General features: G+C 48.4%; 1 non-coding gene across 1 annotated transcript; it reads left to right on the top strand.

The window, feature by feature from the left end:
• The first annotated feature begins 18,632 nt into the window (after window positions 1–18,632).
• TRNAP-CGG (transfer RNA proline (anticodon CGG)) lies at window positions 18,633–18,706 on the top strand. Its single transcript has one exon. It is a non-coding gene; the product is annotated as a tRNA-Pro (tRNA).
• The last annotated feature ends 1,781 nt before the right edge of the window (window positions 18,707–20,487 follow it).

Here is a 20,487-nt window from a genome sequence, read left to right as displayed (position 1 = left end):
CGGCCGTCTAGAAGAGCGAACTGTCCTTTGGGGGAGAACTTCGTAGGTAACTTGACTGAGCTGACGGAGCACCTCGTAGGGGTCAAAGTATCTGCGTAGAAGCTTCTCAGAGCGTCCCCTCATGCGGATTGGGCTCCACACCCAGACTTGTTCGCCGGGAAGGTAACGCACATTTCGGTGGCGGAGATTGTATCGCTGAGCGTCGTGAACTTGCTGGTGCCGGATGCGCTGTCGAGCGAGTTGGCGGGCGGCCTCAGCGTAACGAACAAATTGGGCAGCGCCCATAACAGAGGGGGTAGCGCTAGCTGGAAGCAGCACTGCATCAAGCATGGTTGTGGCTTCGCGACCATATACTAAATGAAATGGAGTGAAGCGTGTCGTTTCCTGGACCGCAGTATTATAAGCAAAGGTGACGTAAGAAAGTATGGCGTCCCAGTTCCGGTGGTCTGCGTCAACATACATAGAAATCATGTCGGCGATCGTCTTGTTGAGCCGTTCGGTGAGGCCGTTCGTTTGAGGGTGGTAAGCGGTTGTTTTGCGGTGACTGGTGCCGCTTAGGCGCATAACCCCCTGCGTAAGGGCCGAAGTGAACGCTGTTCCCCTGTCAGTTAAAATGATGGAGGGTGCACCGTGACGATGCACAATGTTTTGAATGAAAAAGTTCGAAATTTCGTCAGCAGTACCACAGGAAAGAGGTTTAGTCTCACAGTATCGGCTGAGGTAGTCGGTGGCGACCACAATGTAGCGGTTACCGAGAAAAGACTCCGGAAATGGGCCGAGTATGTCCATGTCAACTTGGTGGAAGGGAACTTGAGGCGGATCAATAGGCTGGAGTAGGCCGGCTGGCTTAGTCGGCGGCGTCTTGCGACGCTGGTACTCGCGGCAAGTTCTTACGTAACGTTTCACAACTGCAGCAACCCTTGGCCAGTAGTATTTTTGCCGTATTCGTGTCAAAGTTCGACAAAAACCCAGGTGACCAGAAGATGGGTCATCATGGCTCGCCTGCAGGACTTCGTCGCGAAGGGCCGTAGGCACGACTAATAGATAGACAGCTTCTGTTGGACTGTAGTTTTTCTTATACAGGACGCCGTCACGTAAACAGAACGACGACAGCCCACGCGAAAAGATTCGCGGGGGAGACTGAGCGCTTCCTTCTAGATACTCAATGAGGGGCCGTAGTTCGCTGTCGTCCCTTTGGTGTTGAATGAGGATGGACGTGGAGATGGCGCCAAGAAAAACAGAATCGTTGTCGGGGTCAGCTCGGTTGTCCTCGATAGGAGCACGAGACAAACAGTCGGCATCACTGTGATTCCTACCAGACTTACAGACGATGGTGACATCAAATTCCTGAAGTCGAGGGCTCAAGCGTGCAAGCCGTCCCGAGGGATCTTTGAGGTTCGCCAGCCAACACAGCGAGTGGTGGTCGCTGACGACCCTGAAAGGGCTGCCTTATAGGAACGGGCGAAATTTTGTTATTGCCCACACAATGGCCAGGCATTTCTTTTTCGGTGGTGGAATAGTTCGCCTCAGATCGTGACAAGGTGCGGCTCGCGTATGCGATTACGCGTTCGAGACCATCCTGCCTCTGCACAAGGACCGCACCGAGGCCGATGTTGCTGGCGTCTGTGTGTAGTTCAGTGTCGGCTGACTCGTCGAAGTGTCGAAGGATGGGCGTATTTTGGAGACGAGTGCGGAGGTCTTCAAAGGCTTGCTGTTGCTCCAGCTCCCAGAAGAATGCTTCAGAATCTTTCGTGAGTCGCGTGAGGGGCTCAGCGATCTGGGAGAAGTTCTGAACAAAACGCCGATAATAGGCGCAGAGAACCAGGAAGCGGCGCACACTGCGCTTATCGGTGGGCACAGGAAAAGCAGCCACGGCAGCAGTCTTATCGGGGTCTGGGCTAGCCCCTTTAGCGCTCACGATGTGGCCCAGAAACTTCAACTCTTCGAAAACGAAGTGACACTTTTCGGGCTTCAGGGAAAGACCGGCCGACCGAATTGCTTCGAACACCGCGTGCAGGCGTCTCAGGTGCTCTTCGAACGTATCAGAGAAGATGACAACGTCATCCATGTACACGAGACAGGACTGTCATTTGAGGTCGGCAAGAACGGTGTCCATCATCCTCTGGAAGGTTGCAGGAGCCGAGTACAGGCCGAAAGGGAGCACCCGGAATTCGTACAGACCGTCCGGTGTAATAAAGGCGGTCTTTTCCCGGTCGCGTTCGCCCACCTCGATTTGCCAATAGCCGCTTCGTAAATCTAGCGATGAGAAGTACTTGTCGTGGCGCAGCCGGTCCAGGGAGTCATCAATACGCGGGAGAGGATAAACAGCCTTTTTAGTGACTTTGTTTAAACGTATATAATCAACGCAGAACCGTAGGGTACCATCTTTCTTTGCCACTAGAACAACAGGCGACGCCCACGGGCTCGTCGACGCCTGTATCACGTCGTCCTTGAGACTTTTGTTGAACTTGGCGGCGAATGGCATCGCGCTCCTTCGAAGAGATGCGGTAGGGCGGCTGACATAACGGCCGTTGGTTGGCGGCAACTATAATTCGGTGCTTTGTGAGCGGTGTCTGCCTAACCTTGGAGGTCGAGGCAAAGCAGTCGCAGAAAGACTGGATAACGCTTTCCAAGCAGCGTTTCTGGTTAGTTGGGAGGTTTGGGTTCATGTCAGTGTTTATGGGAGTGATCGGTTCCTCCACTGATGCCGGGGCTCCGGACAAAGCGTGCTGTCCCGCGAATTCGCTGAGTTCCTCGAAATACGTAATAGCTGTTCTGCCAGGCAAACACTAAGGTTCACAGCCAAAATTGGTCACCAAGAGTTCGGTTCGGCCCTTGTTCAGTTCAACAATTCCTCGAGCAACACAGACTTGCCGACCAAGGAGCAGCGACATGTTGGTTTCAGTGATGCCACGAATTTTGGTGCTGTTATCGCACTCTACAGTAACAAACATGCTGGATCTTGACGGGATCAAAACGTGGTCGTCACAGACGCATAACTTAGCCCTGCGTGGCTCGGTATCGTCGTCGACAGGACCTTGGGTGGAAAACGACACGATTAGCTCCTGGAGGTTGATAACGGCACCATACTCTTGAATGAAATAGGTCTTTGGAGCACTCGGGTAACGCAGCAAAGCAACCAGGGAAAGTAACACCGCGGATCTGGATTCGCGAAGTGCAGACACCGATCGGAGTTACCACGTGGCCACCAGCTGTCCGGATCTGCGGCCCAGACCAAGGGGTCAGAACCTTCCTCAAGACCGTGGCTAACAGTCTGCTCATTACCGAAAAATCGGCGCCGGTATCCACGAGTGCGGTAACGTCGTGGTTGTCGCCGGATACCGGAATTTCGGCGGAGTACAGTCGGTCGCAGCGCGTCGACGATGTCGTCGGGTCAGGTCGTCGTCGGTCGGAGCGTCGCGGCGAATCGTCGGGTGGAGGCTCTTGACTCGGTCCAGTAGCGGCAGCCGTACCCCCGGAGGACGCCGTTTTGAGTTTTTCCGACGTAGGGACGTACCTCTGAACTGGCCAGAGGATGACGGGCGGCCGGGCGAAGAGAACCGCCTTGGTAATGGCGATCGGGACTGGCGTCGCTGCGAGGTCGAAGATTGCACGTTATCAGCCAAGTACTGTTAGATATCCCGTGGTCTTTCAGCGTAGCGTGGTCGAGGTGCATCAGGTGAAAACCCCCTTAAACCCATCTTGCGGTAGGGGCAGTGGCGGAGGATGTGGCCGGGCTCTCCGCAGTGGTAACTGAGCGGCCGATTGTTTGGCGTACGCCAAACGCGCGCTTTGCTCACGGGGGGCCTGAACTCCTGCGGCACGGGGGGTGCTGTTGCGATTGGTTCCTGCAGGTATTGCACAGGAGCGATGGGGGAAAAGGCTCGCATCGCTGGCCCGGGATTTCGTAGCGCCTCGTTGTACGTCATAACGGAGGGCGCCGGGTGTGGAGCTGGGGGTGGCTGCACAACTCGTCGGATTTCTTCGCGGACCACGTCCGTAACGGCAGCGACGCTGACCTGTGGGGCTTCAAAGCGATGTTTCGCCAGTTCCTCGCGCACAAGGCTTCTTACAAGCTCCCGAAGGTCCTCGGCGGGCAGCGGCGTAGGCGTGTACTGGGACTGGGAAGCGGCTGCTACAGTAGCCTGACGTCCGTAGTGGGCGCCCCGTTCCTGTAAAGAGTGCTCGATACCCATTGCCTCCGTGGTGAAGTCGGACACTGTTCGTGGCGGGTCACGGACCAGTCCGGCAAACAGCTGCTCTTTTACGCCACGCATTAAGTGGCGCACCTTCTGGGCTTTGGGCATAGCACGGTCGGCCCGATTGAACAGTCGGGTCATGTCCTCGATGAACATCGCGACGCCCTCGTTCGGCTGCTGTGATCTCGAGCGCAGGGCGATTTCAGCTTTCTCTTTTCTTTCGCTGCTGGTAAATGTCGCTAGCAGCTCTCGACGAAAAGACTCCCAGGTGGTAAAGGAAGCTTCGTGGTTCTCAAACCACGTTATGGCCGAGTCCTGCAGCGCAAAGTAGACGTTGCGCATCTTGCGCTCGCCGTCCCACTCATTGAAAGCCGCCACTCGGTCAAAGCTGGACAACCAGTCTTCGACGTCCTCGATCCTGTCCCCGTGCAACGGTGGCGGCGATCGAGGTGCGTGAAGGACAAATGGCGGGGCATTCCCGTTGTGCTGACTTGTCTGGCTAGCCGCGGTGGATGTCATGGCCCTTACCGGCGCTGTCAGTTGGCCGAACTCGGGTTGTAGGCCTCGCAGGCGGCGGCTCGCCTTGTGGACTGGTGTTGTAGCCACGCGTTGAGAGCTGACGTCAAAGGTGTCCTCGAGGTCAGCGTACATGGGCCGTCACCCAGCACCTCCACCAAATATGTCACTGAGAAACGGTTGACGTAAGCAGGGCTGGTTTACTTGCTTTAATTAGACGCGCAAGACGTTGGAACGCGCAAGGCAGCAGGAAGCACGAGAGATGATGAAGACAAAGCATGTAGCCCCGAGATGGCTCAAGGCTTGCCAACTGCCATGAAATGCAGTTTAGCCACTGTATGGCGCCACTAGAGTAGTTAGTAGCGTAGCAATATGAACTAGATTTAAAGGGAGGTACAAGCATATCCTGATCCCAACACACTGTGGTAGTTAACGTATCGGCAAAACAAGCGCATATGGGAGGAGCTTCCGAGGGAGATGGCTCATTACGTATGGACGGATGGAACATAAGAGCGTCCCTTTTGAAACGGGGCGGATTGCCACCATAGACGCCTAGCGCCACCTATCAGAGAAATTACGATGCAAATCTACCCATTGTTGACTTACACCCTCTTAAGATACGTGCCAAACGAAATTTGCTTCCTTTGGGTGGTCAACGTGGGTCTAGAATTCGGCTTTAGAGAAAATGCCATGCACGTAAAGGCTGGCGCATCGCATTACCCGTGATGTGCTACGAAATGCGATGCGCAACTGTTTTATTCTGCCGCATTCATGTAAGCACGGCTAATCTCAGATTACTTACCTTTCAGGCCTTATTTATTATTTCTCGTCTCCTTAAAGAAAAAGAGAAAAGCCTTGAGCTGCCATGGATAAATCGCAACACTTTACACTTGTCTCGTAGGTGAAAAGACTTAAGCGTTCTAAATAAATAGCAATACCGAGTGTATCATTCGATTTAGACAGACAAGGAAAGAACATCGTGCTTCAATAAAGTCAGCGAGAGACTTCTTTCGCGTAGAGTAAAAACTTTTCTAGGGAATAATCCTAAGAATTTCTGGTGTGCTCTTTATCAATAGGCCAATACATCCAATATATTTATTTATTTATTTATTTAACAATACTGTAGGCCTTTGCACAGGCCCAAACAGGAAGTGGATTGTAAGATATACACACGAGCATGGGAAAAGCAGGAAAAAAGAAAAATAAAACAAAAAATAGATAGAGCAAAAAAAAAACTGCCATACAACAGCACTGGAATTCAATACAAGACACTTTCTTTTGTTTCACATGAATCAGGGAACAAAGTACTCAAAACAATTGTAATATTTTTCATATAATATTCTTGTAGTTATCGCGGATCTATAAAACACCACTATTCAGCACATTGCAATATTTACATTTGAAATGAAATCACACGTGTACTAGTGTCCAATCACTCAACCAACGCAATATCTTGGAACTACGCATTCAAATACTTTCATGAACAGCCAAAATATGACTCCAATTTTGCAACAAAGCTATCCACAGAATCTGTTTCTACAATTTCCTTTGGCAATGTATTCCAGATTTCAATTGCCCATGGGAAATATGAATACCTAAACGTGTCGCATTGTGTCGGATACTGCCTGATGTGTCTATTATGACAGGTTCTATTGGAGTGTCGGTGTGGTGGCTGCACGTAATCTCGCTTATCTATATTAATGTTGTTATTACATAGCATAAAAAGGAATTTCATGACAGCCACACGACGCCGACAAACAAGGGTAGGCAGTGCTGCCTGGCTTCTAAGAGCACTTACGCTTTCGTGTCGAGAATACTTATGGTATATAAATCGCAACGCTTTATTTTGGATGCTTTCTAATTTCTGTGAGAGTCCTTTCTGGTGCGGGTTCCACACTATGCTATATTCATGGAACATCAGATAGTTTGGTAGCCCAAGAGGATTTCGGATGCTTTTACACCCTTTTGTGGTTTTAAACACAAAAATTGCCTATTCCTGTCGTATGCTATCACTTTTTCTCCAATTGCAAATGTTAATGTTATTAGAGAGATGACCTTAAACGTCATTTTAGGCTTTGATACTCAGAAATGTCATGACACTCACGGCGTGCAAAAAGATTTTAGTGCGATATTCATTAACAGCTCGCTACTGACACAGTATATTCAATAAATCCCTTGCGTCTAGTACTTTTCTGACCTCTTGAAAGTTGGCGAAAGTGCTCGCTTTATTGCTATGGGGCGACCAACAAGCTCTATGCAACTATAGGCACAATTTTCTAACATCGTCATCATGTTAAGTGTTAGAACACATCATCTATAAGCATATAACAGATTTTAGAACTAAATGATCATTTCTGTAGCGTTTAAAATGGCTTTTGCGAGGATTTAACACAATGGCGTAATTTCATGAATTCGTCATTTAAAAAGGCTTTTTAATGTTATACATTTTGATTCCTGTTCAAGTAATACCTCATATAAAGAAATCTAAATTTGGTAAACTGGATATCTAATCTCTCTGCCGCGCTCTCATGAAGTAATACACGTACAGCTCAGGTGAATCCTATCTGGCACCGATCTCTTCCGGTGTGCCATAAGATTCCGTCTAAGGGCTTTTACTTTTCTTGCTTTTTACTAATTACCTACCGAGTAATATCACATCTAAACTTCGCACGTATGCTTATTCTTCCGTTCTACATGACAATAGCTTCCTCCGAGCACCATTTTGTCATAACGCATCACAAACCGCATATTGTGAACGGTACAGTTGCTGGCAAATTGCAAATAAGAATTATTTTTGTAAACCTGTAATCACGACATTTTTTTTCAATCTCCTAATGTTCTGTTTTCATGTATTATCTAATTGCATCTCACAAGAAACTATATATGAATATATGTATACGGGTATCATTTCTGATACTAACTTATTCTGGTCGAAGAGTAATAATGATAATAATACTAATTTCAGTCGCAGCGGTGGCTAAGTGGTTATGGCGCTCGGTTGCTGGCCTGAAAGATGCGGGTTCGATCCCGACCGCGGCGGTCGAATTTCAATGGAGGCAAAATTCTAGAGGCCCGTGTACTGTACAATGTCAGCTGCACGTTAAAGGACCCGAAGTGGTCGAATTTCCGGAGCCCTTCACTACAGCGTCTCTCATAGCCTGGGTCGCTTTGGGACGTTAAACCCCCATAAATCACCAGCACACAGCACTAAGCGTGTAAAGAGCGCTAAGAGAGTACATAATGCTAAGAGAGCGTAAAGGACTTCTAAAGGAACTGTTTATTTTCGCAGACCTGCGCCCACAAAGAACTGAATTACTCGGCGGCGGCGACACAGCACGCGTGCTAAGAGATCATTGAACTGAATGCCTGCCGCTCTCACCGCACTGAATTTACAGCAGGCAAGGAGCCTACGAGATGATTCAGGTGCCAAAAGCACTTATACTAGTATGAAAAAATGTGGAAGCAGTTGCGCGTGGCCCATGATCAGTCGAGATAAGTCCTGTTCAAATCACGCTTCACTGAGAAAACAATAACACTACGTGCCATTACCTTTGAGTGCGAACGAAGAAACGGTGCGAATTTCCCGGCTTCAGTAACCCCTCAAGCACGGGCTCTATGCTTTACATCAAAGACAAAGGGATGCGAAAATTAGCACTGAGAATGAAAACACAACCGCGTATTCGCGTCCATATTAAGACTTCAGCCGCACAATATGCACAACTTCTGGACGTGAACGGCGCGCTGAGATGCTGCAAATTTATCGAACACATCGTCGTATTCAAGCATTCCTATTCGACGAATAATCTCCTATTGGCCTAAGTAGTGGCACAAAAGCTTTTCGCTAAGACCGCGGCAGTGAATGCGCGTCCACACCCACACAAGCTCACAGGGCTTGTATTCCGTGTGACGTCGGCGTAGATTGGCGTCGGGCATTGGTGCGCTGTTGGTCATTGTTCCGCAGCCAAGCAAGGCGTCGTGCTTCTTCTGCGCGCTGAAGGTAGGTGGCGACGTCGATTTTGTCTTCTTCTGTGATGTTTGGGAGCATGCCGCTGAGCGTGGTATTAGCTCTGCCGTGGAAGAGCCTAAACGGTGCCATCTAGGTGTCCTGCACAGCGATGTTACACGCAAAGCCGACCTATAGAGGATATCATTCTATGTCTTGTATTCGGCGTCGACGTGCATGCCGAGCAGTCAGCGACGGTATTGTTCAGACGCTGCGTAAGTCCGTTGGTCTGCGGATGATGTGCTGTAGTTCGCTAGTGGTTTGAGTGGTTTGAGTCTGTAGTTCAAAATGGCTTTGCTAAGCTCGGCCGTAAATGTTCTACCCGTATCTGTGATGAGAGCTTCTGGGGCGCCGGGGCACAAAACAACCTGCTCCACGAAAAATTTTGCGACCTCCGCCGCAGTACCGGTAAGCAGTGCTTTTGCTTCTGTGTAGAGGAACATAGATTCGGTTACCGCGATGATCAACTTGTTGTCCGATGTTGACTTTGGGAAAAGGTCGAGCAGATCCATTCTAAATTGTTGAAAGGTCTTGCTCGGTGTTGGAATGAACTTCAGCATTCAACCCGTCCTGATCGGCGGCGTTTTCCAGCGTTTTCACTCACGGCATGTTTTGACGTACCGTGCGACGTCGGCAGACAGTCTTGGTCAAGAGTAGTTACCTTGAGTGCGGTATAGGGTGCGGGTGAACCCGAGGTGGCCAGCTGTTGGTACGTAGTACGCAGCCTGGGATAATTTCTTGTTGTAAGCTCTTAGGAACGACGACGAGGGAAGCGGCCTTGTTTGGGGACAAAGGTCTTTACGAGGACTCTATTCTAGAGACAGAAAATGAAAAGAAACCGTGCTTGAATGTTGCTAGCGGTGAAGCACCCTTGCTTTTCAGATACTGCACGAGACGCTGTAGGTCAGTGTCCGAGTGTTGGTGCTGAGCGAAGTCGCTCGAGCTTAAGACGTCAAAATTGCGTCCTCTTCGTCCACTACCACTGGTTTGCCGAAAGGGGCTCGAGATAGGCAGTTCTGATCAGTGTGCTTGCGTCCGGATTTGTTGACGGCGGTGATGTCGAACTCCTAGAGACGTGGGCTGTATCGAGTGAGGCGACCATAAGGGTCTTTCAAATTGGCAAGCCAGCACAGTGCGTCGTGATCACTGACCACCCTTAACGGTCGTCCGTACAGGTATGGGCGGAATTTAGAAGTAGTCCAGATCATGGCTAGGCACTCCCTCTCAGCCGTCGAATAGTCAGCCTCGGTTTTCGACAGGGAAAGGGTTGCGTACGCATTATTTTATACAATCCGTCGCTTTTCTGAGCGAGAACTGCTTCTAGACCTACGCTGTTTGCATCAGCAAGAATTTTAGCCTCCGGTGTTTCAGCATAGGCCCCATATGCCGAAGGGAACGGCAAATGACGCTTAAGTTCCTTGCAGGCTTCCGTTTGCGACGCTACAAACTTGAATGGCACGCCTGCCTTAGTCATGCGGGTCACAGGTTCGGAGGCGCGAAACATTCGTGACAAAGCGTCGCTAACACGCGCGCAGTCTGAGAAATCTGCGCACAACTTTCTTATGGGCCGACGGCAAAAACTGTTTCTTTTTACGGTGTTTGGGCTTTAACGTCCCAAAGCGACTCAGGCTACGAGGGACGCCGTAGCGGAGGGCTCCGGAAATTTTGATCATCTGGAGTTCTTTAACGTGCACGGATATCGCACAGTACACGGTCCCCTAGAATTTCGCCTCCATCGAAATTCGACCGCCGCAGCCGGGATCGAACCCGGTGTCTTTCAGGTCAGCAGCCGAGCGCCATAACCATTAAGCCACCGCCGCGTCTAGGCAGAAACTGTGCAATAGGATGTGTTTTCGGTGGGTCTCGGTGTACTCCATCCTTGCTTGCGATATGGCCTTGAGAGAGCAGCTCTTCGTGGAACTTTCCTGCCTTAAAGGCCAGCTCGGACGATTTGATTGCTTCCAGCACTGTTCTATTCGCGTTTTTGGGGACATCAAAGTTCGAGGCTAAGTCAACGACATCGTCTAAATGTACTAGACAAGTTTGCCGCTTCAGGCCTGCCAGCACCGTATCCTTTACACCCTGAAACATTGCTGGTGTGGAACAGAGACCAAATGGAATCACCTTTAACTCGAAGAGGCCATCCGGAGTGGTGAACACAGCCTTCTCGCGATCTCTATCATTGACCTCAATTTGCGAGTAGCCGACTTAGACACCAATCGACGAGAAATACTTAGCGCTGCATAGCCAGTCCAGAGTGTCGTCGGAGTGATGGAGAGGGTAGCATCTCTCTTCACTATTTTGTTCAAGCGGCGGTATTCGACGCCGAACCGATGTGGGCCGTCTTTCTTCCTCACCAGAACGACCGGTGCTTCCTATGGGCTCTACAATGGCTGGATGACATCGTCGCGAAGCATGCCGTCCAATATGTCCTGAATGGCTTGTTCTCGCAGAGGCGCGCGGTAGGGTATTTGGCGGAGATGTTGGCCATACTGGTCGATTAGAGTGCGATGTATGGCAGTTGGCGCTTGTCGGACCTTCAGCGAAAAAGAGAATCACTTGCTGCTGCTTCGAAGCAGACTGAGGATCTGGTTTTGTCTTTTCCGAGGCAGAGCTGGGTTAATGTCGAAGGCGGATTCGGTACTTTGTGAAGTGAATCTTCTGGGATTGGATCGGAGTTGGCAAAGGCATTGCGAATCTCTAATAATTTATTTAAAAAAGAAAATGTCGTTTCTTGGTTGGCGTTCCGCTATTCTTCGCGGAAGTTCTTCGGTGTCACTTTAGCTCTGCGATTGCGTAATACGGCGATGCTTCTTGCGATGCCGATTCCTCGGTCAAGAAGCAACTCCGTGTTTTTCTCAATGATGGCTTCGGTGTTCTCTGCTTCCGTGGCACCTGCAATAACAATAGCGCATGAGTGTGGTGGAACGCTGATTTGTTCATCCAGGACAGTTAGGGCATCATGATTGTGCGTGACTCTCATAAATGTGATGGCTTCGTCCATCAATATAGTGATGAACTTAGAGTGAAGGTCGAAAATCGCCTGATTCTCATCAATAAAACTTATGTCCAATATCACGTCGCAGAAACTTTGCTGCAACAGAACGAAGGTCGAAGGAGAGGTATGTCCTTCGACGGTCAATCGCGCTGTGCATCGTCCCGATGGCTTAATGAGGTGACATCCTTAGAGCGCATTCGTGAGCCGCCCAAAACCATCAAGATTTTCCTCGGCTGCGCGACGAATGTTCCGTTCTCACTGAATAATCCGCTCCTACATCGACTAGAGCAGTTACTTTTTAATAGCCACTTCTAAGTCCGATGTTTGGGCTCCTGCGTTGCACGTCGTCCTCGGCGTACGGTCGCGACGTCGTCGGGCATATGAATTGTGGGTAGGCCGTGCCGTCGAGGCTTTTCTGAGTGGCGGCCTCATTCCGAACTCAGATCGTGTCGTCGCAGAGCTGCTCTTTGTACACAGTGTTGGCGTAGTGTGGCCGGCATCCTAATGCGGCATAGTCAATGGGAGGTCGATTAGTCGGCAAGCAACCTGACCTCCTCAGGTTGTTTGTTGAGTCTCCCCTTCGGGGGGCTTGGAGGTCTTCCGCGGGAGTTTGCAGCGCAGTTGCGACATGGCGATGCGAACCGTGCGGCTGACGGCAATGGTGGCCGAGGATGACTGCAAATGTAGTCTTCTTGACGCATGTAGTTGTCAATCTCTTATGATTGCTTGCCAGGAAGAGGTCACGGTGCGTCGTATGGGAACCCTCGGAGGCTCATTCGTCTGTATGGGCACTGTCGTAGGATGTGCCCAGGTTTGCCGCAGTGGAAACATAGGGGGCGGCGTTGGTCAGGGGTTCTATATACGGCCGTCTTGCTTAGTGTGGTAGATCGAACCATAGCCGAGCGGGTTGCTGGCCGTGTTCGTGAAGATTTTTCGTATGGCTCGTGGCTGGGACTAACACGGCGCCTTTGGGTGCGTAGCGCGGCGGGGCAGGTCATCGCTGCAGGGACTTCATTAGAACTCATCGTTTCGGGGACGGGTAAGGCCTGCCAAACTCCACCAAACGTGTCCGCAAGCGGCGCAATCTGAGGCGGCTAAGCAGGGGGCAAGAGTCGGTGGAGATTCTCCCGGCTGATCTCGCGGATGATGACCTGTAGGCTGTCCTTGATGGTCGTTGAGTTTTCTGCATGGACATGGAGAAGACTGGCGGTGTCTGTATTGCCAAGCCCGGTTGTCGAATTTATTTCCGCTTCCGTTGGGAACTGGCCAACGACCTTAGGTAGGTTTCAGATCAACTCGTTGAAAAATCTTTCTCCGATATCACGGATCAAGAATGTCCCCTTGTACTCCTCGGCCGGCATGTTAGGGTCGGCGTGTCGGTATGGAGGGCACATCTTTCCGGCACACGCAAGGATGGTCTCTTTTGGCAGTTGGATGCGCGTCTCGAGAATTAATTTGGCCTTTCTTTGCTGAGGATGCTTGAAATTGTTTCCAAAAATAATTATTGAAATTCATTCCTTGTTGCACGGTAATATCTTGGCTCATGTAACAGGTTTTACCTGTGCCACTAAAGGCAAAAAAGACATACCGCACTTTTCCTTGGTCGCCCCATCGATTGAATGTCTTCAAACACTCAAACTGGTCCAACCATTCTTAGGCACCTTTTTGGGCTAGACCACTGAATACAGCAGATCACGTGTCTGTTGAAGAACCAGCGGTGGTAATCCATCGTCGCTCTCCATCTTCGGGAGCACTGCGGGCAGACGGTGCAGCACCTTCACCAGATGTCACCTAACCGCGTAACTACAACAATCTGAATAAAATGCGGAAGCAATTGCGGGTGGCCGCGATCAATTGAGTTCAGTCCGGTTGCACCTCGCGTCACAAACAGAACGTTAATGCAGCGCGCCGGTTGCTTTTACGGTGAACGAAAAAACAGTTACAATGTTATGCGGCGATATGCGGCGCTTGGCCGTCGTGTTCCTCGGAAATTTCATAAGCATGCGTTTGTCTGGTGGCTTCCGGAATCTGTTGTAGGTCTGTGTTGCTTCTCAGCCTGCGCTACGCATCGGCGATGATCGCCTTAGCATTCGCTGCAGTACTGTTACTTCGCATCATCCTACTTCGCTGCCGACCGGAGAGGATCGGCGGCTGCATGTCGACGTTTTGTGTCAAGCCGCTCCTCATCCTGGGGTTGTGGTACCTTGTGAGCGCATGAAGATCTGTATGTCAGCGGTGTACTCAGTAGCCGACTGTCTACTAAAAAAGCGCCGGCATGCCGGCGAAATGAGCGACCGCATATGCGCATGATGTGTGCGCGGCGTTCAAATTGGTCCAGCTGCGAAAAACGGCCGATGGCCATTCGAGTGGCCGTCCGCTTGAAGTGCGAGCGCTGCTTCCAGGCAAGCTATATAGATAGCTAAATCTTGGTGAAGTAGATAATGAATTATCTTTCATTAAGAAATACGCCTACCACCAAAATGATATCAATACACGGACTCCATAATTCGCTAACGATTTTCGGTTAATTCAGCCATGGCAGCGTGTGCCCAGCATACTTCTTTCTACTGTATTCGTGTTGTGTGTAACCAGAATGCACAAAATTAGGCATTAGAAGCTTATGTGCATATGGTTTGAAGAAATTTTATGCCACAGTCATTGTAAAGAGAAGGTACATGTGTGGCGCACCTACGCTAGCATTTCCAAATGACTGCAACGTAAATGGTTCATTTGAAATACTTGACCACTTCGCGCAAAATATCAGACAACCTTGCGAGCACAGTATCGAAATAGACTGCCTATTTACGGTGAAGGTTCTGGAAAATTGCCAAAAGCACTCGAAATTTTCACTCAGAACGCATGCCTCCATAACCGCAAATTATATTTAAATTGTGCGCCTGGCTGATAGAATGCGAAACTATTAATATTCGGCTTTTGTGTTTGTAGATGTCGTTCCTGTATTCTTCTTTGACATTGTATGCTATGGTACTCTGACTAACTTTCATACTCAGTGCCATTTTCGCTTCGTGTGCCACACATTGCAATGATTTCCTATATCGGTAATTATTTTTCTTTTTACTTAGGAAACGGTTCCTTGCATGCGGGATTTGCTTTGGGCTCGTTGGGTAAGTGGTGCTTGAAACGCTGAACTGTGAAACTAGTTTATTTTTTATGGGAATACATTTTTCGAACAGAGATACCAGCCTTGTACAGTTAAGCAATAGTTCAGTGATAACAACTTCCCTGAAGACATCCAAGTACGGCGTCAAAAAGTCAAAGCAGTTTCCTGGATGACTTAGCAGTTTTATTGACGATATTCAGGACAAGCGGACCAGTGGCGTTTTACTCCGGCAGAATACTAAAATTTGCCTTCAATTAAATACTTTTTTTTTGCACTTATGTCGCCTGTCAGGTATCCTCTGATGCTTGATTCGAAAGATCTAAAAATTGAAGAATATTACTCAATAACCTAGTTTTAATACGTTTCCAGTAATAAATTGCTTATATTACACCTGCACACGATACATCACTTCGTTAAAGTGCTTTGTCACGAAGACATCGTAGCAGAGCACAAGCAGGTAATGACTGCTTTAGCGACGATGGACGTTCACGAAGATTCAGGAGGACCACTGAGGCGTGGTGTACACTGAAACACCAACTTGACTATCAGCCTGTGCTCTTGTTCACTAAGGTACTGTATAACTGCAGACCACCGTCAGCAGCATTTCTACAAATACAGGGCGTGTTTCATAAGAGATTTTTCTGCTTTGAAGCACTAAACGGAACTAACGAAATGTTCGATACTGTTTTCAGCTCGGTACTGAGATCGTTCCTGTGGAACAAATGCGGATTGTGGAGAAAGCATGGGTGAGAATGGCCACTCTTACTGTTATTATTTGCTCATTATTTTCACAGTGGGATAGAATTAGAAAAGCAATCTATCGAATGACACGATTAGACGAGACTAGCAGAAGCAGGCGTAGAGAAGACTTTTTCGGATGTTTGCACCAAAAGCAAACCTGGTGCGAAGGCTGGAGGAATTCGTCGTTCAGTAGGTCATTGAAAGCAACCGCTCCTTCTAGTGCACATAAAACACACGGACAGAGGGCGAGTAGACACCAGAGAAAATCGACTTCATCTGCACTAACTGGATTTCAACTGGACCAGTTACAGTCCAACGTCAGTGGGGGCTCTCTCTCTCTTCATGCCTTTTATGTGCGCTAGAAAATCAGCCATACTGATATAAACCGCCAATTAGCGCAGCTACCTACACACAGAGATGAAAAAATATCGTTCTGATCATTGCTCTCAAGAATGAAAATCTGAAGCCGTCTCGTTAGTCAAGGACAACTGCTCAAGGCACCTTTTGAAACATGTCAAAAAACTTCCTATCTGTGCGTTAGTGTTTTTAAACGTTTGTCTAAACCCACTGAAAATCAACTTTTACAAGACCTAAAGTGCACGTCAGCATGGAAATAGCATCCAACCAAAATGAGCTAAAAAAAGTAATTTAACAAAGGCGCTGTAGTGGAGCTGATACAAATGCCGGGCTTTTAGAGGTAAAAACCCTTGTCGAAGGCTGCATAAGTGGAAGTCAAGTAAGCAATTAATAATTCTAAGAATGCTCCAGTGCTTACATCTGAAACATTCTGGAAGGCGACGACAACAATACGCCAATTGTTGGCGTCTTTACAAGAACCCAACAATTGGGGACATTTCCCTTCTTTTGTTAAGCCCCCACCACGTTTTTTCTTTCTTAGTTCTCTCTCTTTCTCTTCTCGAAGTAGCCGCGTGCCCACCCAGCCCTGCCTCCCTCTTTCACCTCGTAAGTTGGTGTGTGTGTGCGTGCGTGCGTGCGTGTGTGTGTGCGTGCGCGTGTGTGCGTGTGCGTGTGTGTGTGTGTGTGCAGTGAGTTCATGCGCACGCGGCGCGGTGCCCTTGCTTCCTTATCATGGCGTAGGCCTCTCTGATGTGTCCAGCTCTCCCCTTTTTTCATATATATATATATATATATATATATATATATATATATATATATATAATATAAGGTAAAGGAAATGAGGGGCTCGTTTGACAAACATATTAAGGAAGCCAACAGTCACCGAAACCATGGCGCATAGGGGAATGTTTTTTTCTAATTTTTTTGATTAATTTGTAGTGCCAATCAATCGGTTTAAAGAAAATTACTTATAAAGTAGCAGAAAAAACAACCATGCCGCCGGTGGGATCCGAACCCACGACCTCCGAATATCGCGTCTGGTGCTGTTACCAACTGAGCTACGGCGACGGCTGTCCAATCTGCTGCTTTCGTGGGTATTTATGTTTACTGGGTGTAAGCGAACCTTGAGAGTGTTCACCAGCGCCACCCTCGACCATTGCGGTGGACGTAGGACGTCCTGTAATACTGCGAGTGTGACGTAGAACGTCATCTAATGGCGAGGGCGGAAACTGTGCGAGAGCCCTCTTATGCTACCTATGGCAACAAGACTGCCAGAACCGAGACCCCGTTAAGCTATTAGAAGACAAGGTAAAGGAAATGAGGGGCTCGTTTGACAAACATATTAAGGAAGCCAACAGTCACCGAAACTAAGGCGCATAGGGAATGTTTTTTTTTTCTTTTTTTTAATAATTTGTAGTGCCAATCAATCGGTTTAAAGAAGATTACTTATAAAGCAGCAGAAAAAACAACCATGCCACCGGTGGGATCCGAACCCACGACCTCCGAATATCGCGTCCGGTGCTCTTACCAACTGAGCTACGGCGACGGCTGTCCAATTTGCTGCCTTCTTGGGTATTTATGTTTACTGGGTGTAAGCGAACCTTGAGAGTGTTCACCAGCGCCACCCTCGACCATAGCGGTGGACGTAGCACGTCCTGTAATACCGCGAGTGTGACGTAGAATGTCATCTAATGGCGAGGGCGGTAACTGTGCGAGAGCCCTCTTATGCGACCTATGGCAACAAGACTGCCAGAACCGAGACCCCGTTAAGCTATTAGAAGACAAGGTAAAGGAAATGAGGGCCTCGTTTGACAAACATATTAAGGAAGCAAACAGTCACCGAAACCAAGGCGCATAGGGGAATGTTTCTTTTTTTTTAATTTTTTTGATTAATTTGTAGTGCCAATCAATCGGTTTAAAGAAAATTACTTATAAAGCAGCAGAAAAGAAACCATGCCGCCGGTGGGATCCGAACTCACGACCTCCGAATATCGCGTCCGGTGCTCTTACCAACTGAGCTACGGCGACGGCTGTCCAATCTGCTGCTTTCGTGGGTATTTATGTTTACTGGGTGTAAGCGAACCTTGAGAGTGTTCACCAGCGCCACCCTCGTCCATAGCGGTGGACGTAGCACGTCCTGTAATACCGCGAGTGTGACGTAGAACGTCATCTAATGGCGAGGGCGGAAACTGTGCGAGAGCCCACTTATGCGACCTATGGCAACAAGACTGCCAGAACCGAGACCCCGTTAAGTTATTAGAAGACAATGTAAAGGAAATGAGGGGCTCATTTGACAAATATATTAAGGAAGCCAACAGTCACCGAAACCATGGCGCATAGGGGAATGTTTTTTTATTTTTTTATTAATTTGTAGTGACATTCCCCTATGCGCCTTGGTTTCGGTGACTGTTGGCTTCCTTAATATATTTGTCAAATGAACCCCTCATTTCCTTTAACTTATCTGCTAATAGCTTAACGGGGGTTTCGGTTCTGGCAGTCTTGTTGCCATAGGTCGCATAAGTGGGCTCTCGCACAGTTTCCGCCCTCGCCATTAGATGACGTTCTACGTCACACTCGCGTTATTACAGGACGTGCTACGTCCACCGCTATGGTCGAGGGTGGCGCTGGTGAACACTCTCAAGGTTCGCTTACACCCAGTAAACATAAATACCCACGAAAGCAGCAGATTGGACAGCCGTCGCCGTAGCTCAGTTGGTAAGAGAACCGGACGCGGTATTCGGAGGTCGTGGGTTCGGATCCCACCGGCGGCATGGTTTTTTTTTTCTGCTGCTTTATAAGTAATTTTCTTTAAACCGATTGATTGGCACTACAAATTAATCAAAAAAATTTAAAAAACTTTCCCCTATGCGTCTTGGTTTCGGTGACTGTTGGCTTCCTTAATATATGCATATATATATATATATATATATATATATATATATATATATATATATATATATATATATATATATATATATATATATATATATATATATATATATATATAACTTCATCACACTAAAATCTGGTCCTATATGTGCGAAATAATTTGCAAAAGTAGAAGCGCTACTGTAGTACACTATGACCAGAACGTACCGTTGGGGCGGCGTGGCGCGCTACCTTCATCTTTAGCACACCATCACACCATGAGGCACTCACTGGCTCGAAATCAATTGCGCATTGCCGTCTTGAACTAAACAAATGCAGTATGCGGTATGTCACAAAAACTAGTACGACGCAACATGCACTCAGAACTCAATGGGCCGCCGCGGTGGCTGAGTGGTTATGGCACTCCAGTGCCGACACGAAAGACGCGGTTTTGATCCTGGCCGCGGCGGGTTAATTTCGATAGAGACGAAATGCTGAAAGCCGTATACTGTGCGATGTCAGTGCACGTTAATGAACCCTAGTTAATGAAATTTTCGGAGCCCTTCACAACGGCGTCCCTCATAGCCTGAATCGCTTTGGGAAGTTAAAGCTTCGTAATCCAAACCAGGACTCAACGGGTCCATTTCTACCATGTGCGTTAGGTCAAGCTTGAGGTTCAAGAGGCTGAAGTAGGAGAGAAAAGTATTTAAGGCTGAAAGCTGGGCCAGTTCGTGTTTAGATTGAGAGGAGATAGTAGTAGCGCTGAAAAATCGCAGGGACGATAGAATAGAAGTAGACAACACAGGAGCTAGACATACTGGCTACTTATAATTGCGTGGTATTTTCGTGAATAAAGTCAGTTGATGTCTAGCGCCTGTGCTGTCTATTTGTGTCCTGTCGTCCCTGCGATTTTTTTAGCCCACTACTATGTCATCATAAGAGAACAGTAACCCGTCGAATGATTTTGCACAATAGCTGGAAGATCTTGCGAGCTACATCATGGCACGCGCCACGTGGTATGGGAAGGCGCACTGTTTTTCTATAGCGCCAAATGGTGTATGACGTAGAAGCAAGCGAATTTACCTCTTGTATAGTGGCCTCCTTTGCTAGTGTTTGCAAAAAATTACGTTAAACATACCACATAGTTTTCTGCAGATTATCATTTACAATGAGAGTAGCAGAGCCTATTTGTGAGTATTGATCGTTAACTGCAAGCTGCGTGACATGGTTTTAGGAAGATAATATTAGTGCTCTATGAAGATACGTGTGGAGGAGAGCTGAGTATTGACAAAGATCAGGAGTGCGTAGACAGGTCAGTAACTATCCCACAAGCTTTTTGCAGGCTGATTTCAAATATGTTTCACAGCGTTTTTCTCGTTGATAAATGTTGCACAGCGCGAGCAGACTGTATTCAGAGGCCAGGAGACTGGGTGCGAAATCTTGGCAAGCACGCGATGAATATGACTGAATATGAGATTAATGAAAAACGGAGCAGACCGTCAGGTGAAATAACACCTTTGTAAAAGTGATTTTTCCAGCTATAAGCAGTTGTGCAGCAGGCTCATGTTGAACAACATCTTGATAAGCAACATTTGCGACGACTCAGGTTCGGGGAACCTTATGATCTGAGAGACTATTGGGAATAGGGTCTCATAGAGACGGGAATGTCCGCCGGAGAGTTGTT

This window comes from Amblyomma americanum, chromosome 8, assembly GCF_052857255.1.
Source record: "Amblyomma americanum isolate KBUSLIRL-KWMA chromosome 8, ASM5285725v1, whole genome shotgun sequence".
In the NCBI taxonomy this organism is placed as follows: Eukaryota; Metazoa; Arthropoda; class Arachnida; order Ixodida; family Ixodidae; genus Amblyomma; species Amblyomma americanum.
The sequence above is the reverse complement of the archived record's forward strand: the minus strand, read 5'-3'. Positions and strand labels throughout refer to the sequence as shown.